Genomic DNA, 9437 nt, shown 5'->3' on the forward strand with positions numbered 1-9437 from the left:
TTGATGATGACCCAATGTGTACCCAGGCGTATGCCCAGTGTTAGAAGCCTCGCTCGCTACTGCAGCCTGCTAGCTCAGTAAGTTGTCGCGTCGTGCAAATAACGCGAAGGTCGTAGGTTTGATCCCTGCGCAGGCCAGTATTTTTTATTGTGTTCTACTGGCCGTCACCTGGTGTCGGGTGTTCAGCTAGACAATATAAAGACCAATTTATTGATGATGACCGATAGTGTACGGAAGGCGTATGCCCAGTGTTAGAAGCCGCACTCGCTACTGCGGCCTGCTAGCTCAGTCGGTTAGAGCATCGTGCTAATAACGCGAAAGTCTTAGGTTCGATGCCTGCGCAGGCCAGTACATTTATTGTGTTCTACTGGCCGTCACCTGGTGTCGGGTGTGTAGCGAGAATTTTTAAAGACCAATTTATTGATGATGACCGAATGTGTACCGAAGGCGTATGCCCAGTGTTAGAAGCCGCACTGGCAACTCCGGCCTGCTAGCTCAGTCGGTTAGAGCGTCGTGCTAATAACGCGAAGGTCGTAGGTTCGATCCCCCCGCAGGCCAGTACTTTTTATTGTGTTCTACTGGCCGTCACGTGGTGTCAGGTGTGTCGCTAGACAATTTAAAGATCAATTTATTGATGATGACCGAATGTGTACCGAGGCGTATGCCCAGTGTTAGAAGCCGCACTCGCTACTCCGGCCTTCTAGCTCAGTCGGTTAGAGCGTCGTGCTAATAACGCGAAGGTCGTAGGTTAGATCCCTGCGCAGGCCAGTACTTTTTATTGTGTTCTACTGGCCGTCACCTGGTGTCGGGTGTGCAGCTAGACATTTTAAAGACCAATTTATTGATGATGACCGAATGTGTACCGAAGGCGTATGCCCAGTGTTAGAAGCCGCACTCGCTACTGCGGCCTGCTAGCTCAGTCGGTTAGAGCGTTGTGCTAATAACGCGAAGGTCTTAGGTTCGATCCCTGCGCAGGCCAGTATTTTTTATTGTGTTCTACTGGCCGTCACCTGGTGTCGGGTGTGTATCTAGACAATTTAAAGACCAATTTATTGATGATGACCGAATGTGTACCGAAGGTGTATGCCCAGTGTTAGAAGCCGCGCTCGCTACTCCGGCCTGTTAGCTCAGTCGGTTAGAGCGTCGTGCTAATAACGCGAAGGTAGTAGGTTCGATCCTTGCGCAGGACAGTACTTTTTATTGTGTTCTACTGGCCGTCACCTGGTGTCGTGTGTGTAGCTAAACAATTTAAAGACCAATTTATTGATGATGACCGGATGTGTACCGAAGGTGTATGCCCAGTGTTAGAAGCCGCAGTCGCTACTCCGGCCTGCTAGCTCAGTCGGTCAGAGCGTCGTGCTAATAACGCGAAGGTCGTAGGTTCGATCCCTGTGCAGGCCAGTACTTTTTATTGTGTTCTACTGGCCGTCACCTGGTGTCGGGTGTGTAGCTAGACAATTTAAAGACCAATTTATTGATGATGACCGAATGTGTTCGGAAGGCGTATGCCCAGTGTTAGAAGCCGCACGCGCCACTGCGGCCTGCTAGTTCAGTCGGTTAGAGCGTCGTGCTAATAACGCGAATGTCTTATTTTCGATCCCTGCGCAGGCCAGTATTTTTTTATTGTGTTCTACTGGCCGTCACCTGGTGTCGGGTGTGTAGCTAGACAATTTAAAGACCAATTTATGATGATGATCGAATGTGTACCGAAGGCGTAAGCCCAGTGTCAGAAGCTTCACTCGCTACTCCGGCCTGATAACTCAGTCGGTTAGAGCGTCGTGCTAATAACGCGAAGGTCGTAGGTTCGATCCCTGCGCAGGCCAGTATTTTTTATTATGTTTTACTGGCCGTCACCTGGTGTCGGGTGTGTAGCTAGACAATTTAAGGACCAATTTATTGATGATGACCGAATGTGTACCGAAGGCGTAAGCCCAGTGTTAGAAGCCGCACTCGCTACTCCGGCCTGATAGCTCAGTCAGTTAGAGCGTCGTGCTAATAACGCGAAGGTCGTAGGTTCGATCTCTGCGCAGGACAGTACTCTTTATTGTGTTCTACTGGCCCTCACCTGGTGTCGGGTGTGTAGCTAGACAATTCAAAGACCAATTTATTGATGATGACCGAATGTGTACCGAAGATGTATGCCCAGTGTTAGAAGCCGCGCTCGCTACTCCGGCCTGTTAGCTCAGTCGGTTAGAGCGTCGTGCTAATAACGCGAAGGTAGTAGGTTCGATTCCTGCGCAGGACAGTACTTTTTATTGTGTTCTACTGGCCGTCACGTGGTGTCGGGTGTGTAGCTAGATTATTTAAAGACCAATATATTGATGATGACCGAATGTGTACCGAAGGCGTAAGCCCAGTGTTAGAAGCCGCACTCGCTACTCCGGCCTGATAGCTCAGTCGGTTAGAGCGTCGTGCTATTAACGCCAAGGTCGTAGGTTCGATCCCTGCGCAGGACAGTACTTTTTGTTGTGTTCTACTGGCCGTCACCTGGTCTCGGGTGTGTAGCTAGACAATTTAAAGACCAATTTATTGATGATGACCGAATGTGTACCAAAGATGTATGCCCAGTGTTAGAAGCCGCGCTCGCTACTCCGGCCTGTTAGCTCAGTCGGTTATAGCGTCGTGCTAATAACGCGAAGGTAGTAGGTTCGATCCCTGCGCAGGACAGTACTTTTTATTGTGTTCTACTGGCCCTCACCTGGTGTCGGGTGTGTAGCTAGACAATTTAAAGACCAATTTATTGATGATGACCGAATGTGTACCAAAGATGTATGCCCAGTGTTAGAAGCCGCGCTCGCTACTCCGGCCTGTTAGCTCAGTCGGTTAGAGCGTCGTGCTAATAACGCGAAGGTAGTAGGTTCGATTCCTGCGCAGGACAGTACTTTTTATTGTGTTCTACTGGCCGTCACGTGGTGTCGGGTGTGTAGCTAGATTATTTAAAGACCAATATATTGATGATGACCGAATGTGTACCGAAGGCGTAAGCCCAGTGTTAGAAGCCGCACTCGCTACTCCGGCCTGATAGCTCAGTCGGTTAGAGCGTCGTGCTATTAACGCCAAGGTCGTAGGTTCGATCCCTGCGCAGGACAGTACTTTTTGTTGTGTTCTACTGGCCGTCACCTGGTCTCGGGTGTGTAGCTAGACAATTTAAAGACCAATTTATTGATGATGACCGAATGTGTACCGAAGATGTATGCCCAGTGTTAGAAGCCGCGCTCGCTACTCCGGCCTGTTAGCTCAGTCGGTTATAGCGTCGTGCTAATAACGCGAAGGTAGTAGGTTCGATCCCTGCGCAGGACAGTACTTTTTATTGTGTTCTACTGGCCCTCACCTGGTGTCGGGTGTGTAGCTAGACAATTTAAAGACCAATTTATTGATGATGACCCAATGTGTACCGAAGGCGCATGCCCAGTGTTAGAAGCCACACTCGCTACTGCGGCCTGCTAGCTCAGTCCGTTAGAGCGTCGTGCTAATAACGCGAAGGTCGTAGGTTCGATGTCTGCGCAGGCCAGTACATTTATTGTGTTCTACTGGCCGTCACCTGGTGTCGGGTGTGCAGCGAGAATTTTTAAAGACCAATTTATTGATGATGACCGAATGTGTACCGAAGGCGTATGCCCATTGTTAGAAGCCGCTCTGGCAACTCCGGCCTGCTAGCTCAGTCGGTTAGAGCGTCGTGCTAATAACGCGAAGGTCGTAGGTTCAATCCCCGCGCAGGCCAGTACTTTTTATTGTGTTCTACTGGCCGTCACCTGGTGTCAGGTGTGCAGCTAGAATTTTTAAAGACCAATTTATTGATGATGACCGAATGTGTATCGAAGGCGTATGCCCAGTGTTAGAAGCCGCACTCGCTACTCCGGCCTTCTAGCTCAGTCGGTTAGAGCGTCGTGCTAATAACCCGAAGGTCGTAGGTTAAATCCCTGCGCAGGCCAGTAATTTTTTTTGTGTTCTACTGGCCGTCACCTGGTAACGCGTGTGTAGCTAGACAATTTAAAGACCAATTTATTGATGATGACCGAATGTGTACCGAAGGCGTATGCCCAGTGTTAGAAGCCGCACTCGCTCATTCGGCCTGCTAGCTCAGTCGGTTAGAGCGTCGTGCTAATAACGCGAAGGTCGTAGGTTCGATCTCTGCGCAGGACAGTACTTTTTATTGTGTTCTACTGGCCCTCACCTGGTGTCGGGTGTGTAGCTAGACAATTTAAAGACCAATTTATTGGTGATGACCCAATGTGTACCGAAGGCGTATGCCCAGTGTTAGAAGCCGCACTCGCTACTGCGGCCTGCTAGCTCAGTCAGTTGAAGCATCGTGCAAATAACGCGAAGGTCGTAGGTTCGATCCCTGCGCAGGCCAGTATTTTTTATTGTGTTCTACTGGCCGTCACCTGGTGTCAGGTGTTCAGCTAGACAATTTAAGACCAATTTATTGATGATGACCGAATGTGTACCGAAAGCGTATGCCCAGTGTTAGAAGCCGCACTCGCTACTGCGGCCTGCTAGCTCAGTCGGTTAGAGCGTCGTGCTAATTACGCGAACGTCTTAGGTTCGATCCCTGCAAAGGCAAGTATTTTTTATTGTGTTCTACTGGCCGTCATCTGGTGTGGGGTGTTCAGCTAGACAATTTAAGACCAATTTATTGATGATGACCGAATGTGTACGGAAAGCGTATGCCCAGTGTTAGAAGCCGCACTCGCTACTCCGGCCTGTTAGCTCAGTCGGTTAGAGCGTCGTACTAATAACGCGAAGGTCGTAGGTTCGATCCCTGCGCAGGCCAGCACTTTTTATTGTGTTCTACTGGCCGTCACCTGGTGTCAGGTGTGTAGCTAGACAATTTAAAGACCAATATATTGATGATGACCGAATGTGTACCGAAGGCGTATGCCCAGTGTTAGAAGCCGCACTCGCTAATTCGGCCTGCTAGCTCAGTTGGTTAGAGCGTCGTGCTAATAACGCGAAGGTCGTAGGTTCGATCCCTGCGCAGGCCACTACTTTTTATTGTGTTCTGCTGGCCGTCACCTGGTGTCAGGTGTGTAGCTACACAATTTAAAGACCAATTTATTGATGATGACCGAATGTGTACCGAGGCGTACGCCCAGTGTTAGAAGCCGCAGTCGCTACTGCGGCCTGCTAGCTCCGTCAGTTGGAGCGTCGTGCTAATAACGCGAAGCTCGTAGGTTCGATCCCTGCGCAGGCCAGTACTTTTTATTGTGTTCTACTGGCCGTCACCTGGTGTCGGGTGTTCAGCTAGACAATTTAAAGACCAATTTATTGATGATGACCCAATGTGTACCCAGGCGTATGCCCAGTGTTAGAAGCCTCGCTCGCTACTGCAGCCTGCTAGCTCAGTAAGTTGTCGCGTCGTGCAAATAACGCGAAGGTCGTAGGTTTGATCCCTGCGCAGGCCAGTATTTTTTATTGTGTTCTACTGGCCGTCACCTGGTGTCGGGTGTTCAGCTAGACAATATAAAGACCAATTTATTGATGATGACCGATAGTGTACGGAAGGCGTATGCCCAGTGTTAGAAGCCGCACTCGCTACTGCGGCCTGCTAGCTCAGTCGGTTAGAGCATCGTGCTAATAACGCGAAAGTCTTAGGTTCGATGCCTGCGCAGGCCAGTACATTTATTGTGTTCTACTGGCCGTCACCTGGTGTCGGGTGTGTAGCGAGAATTTTTAAAGACCAATTTATTGATGATGACCGAATGTGTACCGAAGGCGTATGCCCAGTGTTAGAAGCCGCACTGGCAACTCCGGCCTGCTAGCTCAGTCGGTTAGAGCGTCGTGCTAATAACGCGAAGGTCGTAGGTTCGATCCCCCCGCAGGCCAGTACTTTTTATTGTGTTCTACTGGCCGTCACGTGGTGTCAGGTGTGTCGCTAGACAATTTAAAGATCAATTTATTGATGATGACCGAATGTGTACCGAGGCGTATGCCCAGTGTTAGAAGCCGCACTCGCTACTCCGGCCTTCTAGCTCAGTCGGTTAGAGCGTCGTGCTAATAACGCGAAGGTCGTAGGTTAGATCCCTGCGCAGGCCAGTACTTTTTATTGTGTTCTACTGGCCGTCACCTGGTGTCGGGTGTGCAGCTAGACATTTTAAAGACCAATTTATTGATGATGACCGAATGTGTACCGAAGGCGTATGCCCAGTGTTAGAAGCCGCACTCGCTACTGCGGCCTGCTAGCTCAGTCGGTTAGAGCGTTGTGCTAATAACGCGAAGGTCTTAGGTTCGATCCCTGCGCAGGCCAGTATTTTTTATTGTGTTCTACTGGCCGTCACCTGGTGTCGGGTGTGTATCTAGACAATTTAAAGACCAATTTATTGATGATGACCGAATGTGTACCGAAGGTGTATGCCCAGTGTTAGAAGCCGCGCTCGCTACTCCGGCCTGTTAGCTCAGTCGGTTAGAGCGTCGTGCTAATAACGCGAAGGTAGTAGGTTCGATCCTTGCGCAGGACAGTACTTTTTATTGTGTTCTACTGGCCGTCACCTGGTGTCGTGTGTGTAGCTAAACAATTTAAAGACCAATTTATTGATGATGACCGGATGTGTACCGAAGGTGTATGCCCAGTGTTAGAAGCCGCAGTCGCTACTCCGGCCTGCTAGCTCAGTCGGTCAGAGCGTCGTGCTAATAACGCGAAGGTCGTAGGTTCGATCCCTGTGCAGGCCAGTACTTTTTATTGTGTTCTACTGGCCGTCACCTGGTGTCGGGTGTGTAGCTAGACAATTTAAAGACCAATTTATTGATGATGACCGAATGTGTTCGGAAGGCGTATGCCCAGTGTTAGAAGCCGCACGCGCCACTGCGGCCTGCTAGTTCAGTCGGTTAGAGCGTCGTGCTAATAACGCGAATGTCTTATTTTCGATCCCTGCGCAGGCCAGTATTTTTTTATTGTGTTCTACTGGCCGTCACCTGGTGTCGGGTGTGTAGCTAGACAATTTAAAGACCAATTTATGATGATGATCGAATGTGTACCGAAGGCGTAAGCCCAGTGTCAGAAGCTTCACTCGCTACTCCGGCCTGATAACTCAGTCGGTTAGAGCGTCGTGCTAATAACGCGAAGGTCGTAGGTTCGATCCCTGCGCAGGCCAGTATTTTTTATTATGTTTTACTGGCCGTCACCTGGTGTCGGGTGTGTAGCTAGACAATTTAAGGACCAATTTATTGATGATGACCGAATGTGTACCGAAGGCGTAAGCCCAGTGTTAGAAGCCGCACTCGCTACTCCGGCCTGATAGCTCAGTCAGTTAGAGCGTCGTGCTAATAACGCGAAGGTCGTAGGTTCGATCTCTGCGCAGGACAGTACTCTTTATTGTGTTCTACTGGCCCTCACCTGGTGTCGGGTGTGTAGCTAGACAATTCAAAGACCAATTTATTGATGATGACCGAATGTGTACCGAAGATGTATGCCCAGTGTTAGAAGCCGCGCTCGCTACTCCGGCCTGTTAGCTCAGTCGGTTAGAGCGTCGTGCTAATAACGCGAAGGTAGTAGGTTCGATTCCTGCGCAGGACAGTACTTTTTATTGTGTTCTACTGGCCGTCACGTGGTGTCGGGTGTGTAGCTAGATTATTTAAAGACCAATATATTGATGATGACCGAATGTGTACCGAAGGCGTAAGCCCAGTGTTAGAAGCCGCACTCGCTACTCCGGCCTGATAGCTCAGTCGGTTAGAGCGTCGTGCTATTAACGCCAAGGTCGTAGGTTCGATCCCTGCGCAGGACAGTACTTTTTGTTGTGTTCTACTGGCCGTCACCTGGTCTCGGGTGTGTAGCTAGACAATTTAAAGACCAATTTATTGATGATGACCGAATGTGTACCAAAGATGTATGCCCAGTGTTAGAAGCCGCGCTCGCTACTCCGGCCTGTTAGCTCAGTCGGTTATAGCGTCGTGCTAATAACGCGAAGGTAGTAGGTTCGATCCCTGCGCAGGACAGTACTTTTTATTGTGTTCTACTGGCCCTCACCTGGTGTCGGGTGTGTAGCTAGACAATTTAAAGACCAATTTATTGATGATGACCCAATGTGTACCGAAGGCGCATGCCCAGTGTTAGAAGCCACACTCGCTACTGCGGCCTGCTAGCTCAGTCGGTTAGAGCGTCGTGTTAATAACGCGAAGGTCGTAGGTTCGATCCCTGCGCAGGCCAGTACTTTTTATTGTGTTCTACTGGCCGTCATCTGGTGTCGGGTGTTCAGCTAGACAATTTAAAGACCAATTTATTGATGATGACCGAATGTGTACCCAGGCGTATGCCCAGTGTTAGAAGCCGCACTCGCTACTGCGGCCTGCTAGCTCAGTCACTTAGAGCGTCGTGCTAATAACGCGAAAGTCTTAGGTTCGATGTCTGCGCAGGCCAGTACATTTATTGTGTTCTACTGGCCGTCACCTGGTGTCGGGTGTGCAGCGAGAATTTTTAAAGACCAATTTATTGATGATGACCGAATGTGTACCGAAGGCGTATGCCCATTGATAGAAGCCGCTCTGGCAACTCCGGCCTGCTAGCTCAGTCGGTTAGAGCGTCGTGCTAATAACGCGAAGGTCGTAGGTTCGATCCCCGCGCAGGCCAGTACTTTTTATTGTGTTCTACTGGCCGTCACCTGGTGTCGGGTGTGCAGCTAGAATTTTTAAAGACCAATTTATTGATGATGACCGAATGTGTATCGAAGGCGTATGCCCAGTGTTAGAAGCCGCACTCGCTACTCCGGCCTTCTAGCTCAGTCGGTTAGAGCGTCGTGCTAATAACCCGAAGGTCGTAGGTTAAATCCCTGCGCAGGCCAGTAATTTTTATTGTGTTCTACTGGCCGCCACCTGGTAACGCGTGTGTAGCTAGACAATTTAAAGACCAATTTATTGATGATGACCGAATGTGTACCGAAGGCGTATGCCCAGTGTTAGAAGCCGCACTCGCTCATTCGGCCTGCTAGCTCAGTCGGTTAGAGCGTCGTGCTAATAACGCGAAGGTCGTAGGTTCGATCTCTGCGCAGGACAGTACTTTTTATTGTGTTCTACTGGCCCTCACCTGGTGTCGGGTGTGTAGCTAGACAATTTAAAGACCAATTTATTGGTGATGACCCAATGTGTACCGAAGGCGTATGCCCAGTGTTAGAAGCCGCACTCGCTACTGCGGCTGGCTAGCTCAGTCGGTTAGAGCGTCGTGCTAATAACGCGAAGGTCGTAGGTTCGATCCCTACGCAGGCCAGTATTTTTTATTGTGTTCTACTGGCCGTCACCTGGTGTCGGGTGTTCAGCTAGACAATTTAAAGACCAATTTATTGATGATGACCGAATGTGTACCGAAGGTGTATGCCCAGTGTTAGAAGCTGCACTCGCTACTCCGGCCTGCTAGCTGAGTCGGTTAGAGCGTCGTGCTAATAACGCGAAGGTCGTAGGTTCGATCCCTGCGCAGGCCAGTACTTTTTATTGTGTTCTACTGGCCG

The 9437-nt window shown here is 49.8% G+C and overlaps 38 non-coding genes across 38 annotated transcripts; all 38 read left to right on the forward strand.

Moving 5' to 3' along the window:
* The first annotated feature begins 274 nt into the window (after positions 1-274).
* On the forward strand, positions 275-348 carry TRNAI-AAU (transfer RNA isoleucine (anticodon AAU)). The gene has a single exon. It is a non-coding gene; the product is annotated as a tRNA-Ile (tRNA).
* Positions 349-484: 136 nt separating this feature from the next.
* On the forward strand, positions 485-558 carry TRNAI-AAU (transfer RNA isoleucine (anticodon AAU)). The gene has a single exon. It is a non-coding gene; the product is annotated as a tRNA-Ile (tRNA).
* Positions 559-694: 136 nt separating this feature from the next.
* Positions 695-768, forward strand: TRNAI-AAU (transfer RNA isoleucine (anticodon AAU)). Its single transcript has one exon. It is a non-coding gene; the product is annotated as a tRNA-Ile (tRNA).
* A 137-nt stretch (positions 769-905) lies between these two features.
* Positions 906-979, forward strand: TRNAI-AAU (transfer RNA isoleucine (anticodon AAU)). The gene has a single exon. It is a non-coding gene; the product is annotated as a tRNA-Ile (tRNA).
* A 137-nt stretch (positions 980-1116) lies between these two features.
* TRNAI-AAU (transfer RNA isoleucine (anticodon AAU)) lies at positions 1117-1190 on the forward strand. Its single transcript has one exon. It is a non-coding gene; the product is annotated as a tRNA-Ile (tRNA).
* A 137-nt stretch (positions 1191-1327) lies between these two features.
* Positions 1328-1401, forward strand: TRNAI-AAU (transfer RNA isoleucine (anticodon AAU)). The gene has a single exon. It is a non-coding gene; the product is annotated as a tRNA-Ile (tRNA).
* A 348-nt stretch (positions 1402-1749) lies between these two features.
* Positions 1750-1823, forward strand: TRNAI-AAU (transfer RNA isoleucine (anticodon AAU)). The gene has a single exon. It is a non-coding gene; the product is annotated as a tRNA-Ile (tRNA).
* A 137-nt stretch (positions 1824-1960) lies between these two features.
* TRNAI-AAU (transfer RNA isoleucine (anticodon AAU)) lies at positions 1961-2034 on the forward strand. Its single transcript has one exon. It is a non-coding gene; the product is annotated as a tRNA-Ile (tRNA).
* Positions 2035-2171: 137 nt separating this feature from the next.
* Positions 2172-2245, forward strand: TRNAI-AAU (transfer RNA isoleucine (anticodon AAU)). The gene has a single exon. It is a non-coding gene; the product is annotated as a tRNA-Ile (tRNA).
* A 137-nt stretch (positions 2246-2382) lies between these two features.
* On the forward strand, positions 2383-2456 carry TRNAN-AUU (transfer RNA asparagine (anticodon AUU)). The gene has a single exon. It is a non-coding gene; the product is annotated as a tRNA-Asn (tRNA).
* Positions 2457-2593: 137 nt separating this feature from the next.
* On the forward strand, positions 2594-2667 carry TRNAI-AAU (transfer RNA isoleucine (anticodon AAU)). Its single transcript has one exon. It is a non-coding gene; the product is annotated as a tRNA-Ile (tRNA).
* A 137-nt stretch (positions 2668-2804) lies between these two features.
* Positions 2805-2878, forward strand: TRNAI-AAU (transfer RNA isoleucine (anticodon AAU)). The gene has a single exon. It is a non-coding gene; the product is annotated as a tRNA-Ile (tRNA).
* Positions 2879-3015: 137 nt separating this feature from the next.
* Positions 3016-3089, forward strand: TRNAN-AUU (transfer RNA asparagine (anticodon AUU)). The gene has a single exon. It is a non-coding gene; the product is annotated as a tRNA-Asn (tRNA).
* A 137-nt stretch (positions 3090-3226) lies between these two features.
* TRNAI-AAU (transfer RNA isoleucine (anticodon AAU)) lies at positions 3227-3300 on the forward strand. The gene has a single exon. It is a non-coding gene; the product is annotated as a tRNA-Ile (tRNA).
* A 137-nt stretch (positions 3301-3437) lies between these two features.
* On the forward strand, positions 3438-3511 carry TRNAI-AAU (transfer RNA isoleucine (anticodon AAU)). The gene has a single exon. It is a non-coding gene; the product is annotated as a tRNA-Ile (tRNA).
* Positions 3512-3647: 136 nt separating this feature from the next.
* TRNAI-AAU (transfer RNA isoleucine (anticodon AAU)) lies at positions 3648-3721 on the forward strand. The gene has a single exon. It is a non-coding gene; the product is annotated as a tRNA-Ile (tRNA).
* Positions 3722-3858: 137 nt separating this feature from the next.
* Positions 3859-3932, forward strand: TRNAI-AAU (transfer RNA isoleucine (anticodon AAU)). The gene has a single exon. It is a non-coding gene; the product is annotated as a tRNA-Ile (tRNA).
* A 137-nt stretch (positions 3933-4069) lies between these two features.
* On the forward strand, positions 4070-4143 carry TRNAI-AAU (transfer RNA isoleucine (anticodon AAU)). Its single transcript has one exon. It is a non-coding gene; the product is annotated as a tRNA-Ile (tRNA).
* A 137-nt stretch (positions 4144-4280) lies between these two features.
* Positions 4281-4354, forward strand: TRNAI-AAU (transfer RNA isoleucine (anticodon AAU)). The gene has a single exon. It is a non-coding gene; the product is annotated as a tRNA-Ile (tRNA).
* Positions 4355-4700: 346 nt separating this feature from the next.
* TRNAI-AAU (transfer RNA isoleucine (anticodon AAU)) lies at positions 4701-4774 on the forward strand. The gene has a single exon. It is a non-coding gene; the product is annotated as a tRNA-Ile (tRNA).
* A 137-nt stretch (positions 4775-4911) lies between these two features.
* Positions 4912-4985, forward strand: TRNAI-AAU (transfer RNA isoleucine (anticodon AAU)). Its single transcript has one exon. It is a non-coding gene; the product is annotated as a tRNA-Ile (tRNA).
* A 557-nt stretch (positions 4986-5542) lies between these two features.
* On the forward strand, positions 5543-5616 carry TRNAI-AAU (transfer RNA isoleucine (anticodon AAU)). The gene has a single exon. It is a non-coding gene; the product is annotated as a tRNA-Ile (tRNA).
* Positions 5617-5752: 136 nt separating this feature from the next.
* TRNAI-AAU (transfer RNA isoleucine (anticodon AAU)) lies at positions 5753-5826 on the forward strand. The gene has a single exon. It is a non-coding gene; the product is annotated as a tRNA-Ile (tRNA).
* Positions 5827-5962: 136 nt separating this feature from the next.
* On the forward strand, positions 5963-6036 carry TRNAI-AAU (transfer RNA isoleucine (anticodon AAU)). Its single transcript has one exon. It is a non-coding gene; the product is annotated as a tRNA-Ile (tRNA).
* Positions 6037-6173: 137 nt separating this feature from the next.
* Positions 6174-6247, forward strand: TRNAI-AAU (transfer RNA isoleucine (anticodon AAU)). The gene has a single exon. It is a non-coding gene; the product is annotated as a tRNA-Ile (tRNA).
* A 137-nt stretch (positions 6248-6384) lies between these two features.
* Positions 6385-6458, forward strand: TRNAI-AAU (transfer RNA isoleucine (anticodon AAU)). Its single transcript has one exon. It is a non-coding gene; the product is annotated as a tRNA-Ile (tRNA).
* A 137-nt stretch (positions 6459-6595) lies between these two features.
* TRNAI-AAU (transfer RNA isoleucine (anticodon AAU)) lies at positions 6596-6669 on the forward strand. The gene has a single exon. It is a non-coding gene; the product is annotated as a tRNA-Ile (tRNA).
* A 348-nt stretch (positions 6670-7017) lies between these two features.
* Positions 7018-7091, forward strand: TRNAI-AAU (transfer RNA isoleucine (anticodon AAU)). Its single transcript has one exon. It is a non-coding gene; the product is annotated as a tRNA-Ile (tRNA).
* A 137-nt stretch (positions 7092-7228) lies between these two features.
* Positions 7229-7302, forward strand: TRNAI-AAU (transfer RNA isoleucine (anticodon AAU)). The gene has a single exon. It is a non-coding gene; the product is annotated as a tRNA-Ile (tRNA).
* A 137-nt stretch (positions 7303-7439) lies between these two features.
* TRNAI-AAU (transfer RNA isoleucine (anticodon AAU)) lies at positions 7440-7513 on the forward strand. Its single transcript has one exon. It is a non-coding gene; the product is annotated as a tRNA-Ile (tRNA).
* Positions 7514-7650: 137 nt separating this feature from the next.
* On the forward strand, positions 7651-7724 carry TRNAN-AUU (transfer RNA asparagine (anticodon AUU)). The gene has a single exon. It is a non-coding gene; the product is annotated as a tRNA-Asn (tRNA).
* Positions 7725-7861: 137 nt separating this feature from the next.
* TRNAI-AAU (transfer RNA isoleucine (anticodon AAU)) lies at positions 7862-7935 on the forward strand. The gene has a single exon. It is a non-coding gene; the product is annotated as a tRNA-Ile (tRNA).
* A 137-nt stretch (positions 7936-8072) lies between these two features.
* Positions 8073-8146, forward strand: TRNAI-AAU (transfer RNA isoleucine (anticodon AAU)). The gene has a single exon. It is a non-coding gene; the product is annotated as a tRNA-Ile (tRNA).
* Positions 8147-8492: 346 nt separating this feature from the next.
* Positions 8493-8566, forward strand: TRNAI-AAU (transfer RNA isoleucine (anticodon AAU)). The gene has a single exon. It is a non-coding gene; the product is annotated as a tRNA-Ile (tRNA).
* A 137-nt stretch (positions 8567-8703) lies between these two features.
* TRNAI-AAU (transfer RNA isoleucine (anticodon AAU)) lies at positions 8704-8777 on the forward strand. The gene has a single exon. It is a non-coding gene; the product is annotated as a tRNA-Ile (tRNA).
* A 137-nt stretch (positions 8778-8914) lies between these two features.
* Positions 8915-8988, forward strand: TRNAI-AAU (transfer RNA isoleucine (anticodon AAU)). The gene has a single exon. It is a non-coding gene; the product is annotated as a tRNA-Ile (tRNA).
* Positions 8989-9125: 137 nt separating this feature from the next.
* Positions 9126-9199, forward strand: TRNAI-AAU (transfer RNA isoleucine (anticodon AAU)). The gene has a single exon. It is a non-coding gene; the product is annotated as a tRNA-Ile (tRNA).
* A 137-nt stretch (positions 9200-9336) lies between these two features.
* TRNAI-AAU (transfer RNA isoleucine (anticodon AAU)) lies at positions 9337-9410 on the forward strand. Its single transcript has one exon. It is a non-coding gene; the product is annotated as a tRNA-Ile (tRNA).
* Positions 9411-9437: the final 27 nt, after the last annotated feature.

Source organism: Rhipicephalus microplus, chromosome X (assembly GCF_043290135.1).
Source record: "Rhipicephalus microplus isolate Deutch F79 chromosome X, USDA_Rmic, whole genome shotgun sequence".
NCBI lineage: Eukaryota > Metazoa > Arthropoda > Arachnida > Ixodida > Ixodidae > Rhipicephalus > Rhipicephalus microplus.